The following is a 1150-nucleotide window of genomic DNA, read 5'->3' as shown; positions in this document are numbered from 1 at the left end:
CACACAAATACAGACATGCATACACAGACATATTATGTATAGTCTGAGGTCATGATAAACACATGGTCAGGAGAATTAATAAATAAAATGATAAAAGACTCGGGTTAAAATTTTGTACTTGAACTAAAATGGCTAAAAGGATGGCTAAGCTTTTGAGGATTCCCAGGAAGGGATTAGGAGGAGGTATCAAATCTGAAAAGGCATTTTGGTAAGTCTACCAGACCATCTGCAAGACCTTCCTACAACCAGTTGTGGGCATAGAAACTTTCCTTGGAAAAGAGGGAGGTCCTGTTGAGACAGATGTAGACACCCAAGACTAAGACTCCACAGCACATTGAGAAGTAATATCAAAGCCCTTTCCACCAGCTTTTGCAGAGAATTCATCTTGAGGGAGGAGAGAAGTAAGGAGCCTGACATGGTCTGGAACATGAGTATGGTGGGAAGGGCATGCAACAAGACTCTGTAAGTCAACTGCCCTTTGACCCATCTATTAGGAAAGTTGTCTCATGTTTCTTGAGAGAGAGAAACTGTGAGAGCCAGATTAATCAGAGAGATGTGTAGCATGGGCCTGGTGCCTATATTGAGAAAATAGGACTTATTCTCCTTTTGAAGACCTGGCCCTCTATATTTTCTTGTTCCATCTCTGCTCATCTTATATTAATAAGCACTGCAACCTGATGGGGAGGGAGCTCTGCCACGTGAAAGACAATGTCAGGCATGCCTTTCAGGTAGCCAAGGTGATGCTGGCAACCACAGAGGCAGCAGTTGTGGAGATAGAGGCTCTGGCAAGAATGCTCTGATGGCTGCGAGGAGAAGAGGATGTCACATGTGGTCTGGCCAGGAGATGTCGTACTCTGGGTCATTGTGTTGGCTAAGCCAAAGAGCATTAACAATAATTTCAGAATAGAAATCACATTGTTGCTTTTTTGTTACTAAAAAATTCAGAATTTATTGCAAAAAATAGAAACATGAAAATGAACAATGAAGAAAATAAAAGTCCACTATTCATTGTTCTGTCACCATTTTATCCAGTGATAACAAAGATTTAATTTTTTTTTAATTATCCAAACTATCTGGTAATACCTTCTCCTTATATTACCAAAAAAAAAAAGTAGAAAATTTCATCTTCATTCCCCTGCAATTTTTTTTT

This window comes from Orycteropus afer, unplaced genomic scaffold (assembly GCF_000298275.1).
Source record: "Orycteropus afer afer isolate SDZICR_OR568_19922 unplaced genomic scaffold, OryAfe1.0 scaffold00500, whole genome shotgun sequence".
NCBI classification, from domain to species: Eukaryota; Metazoa; Chordata; class Mammalia; order Tubulidentata; family Orycteropodidae; genus Orycteropus; species Orycteropus afer.
Note: the sequence above shows the minus strand (reverse complement) of the source record.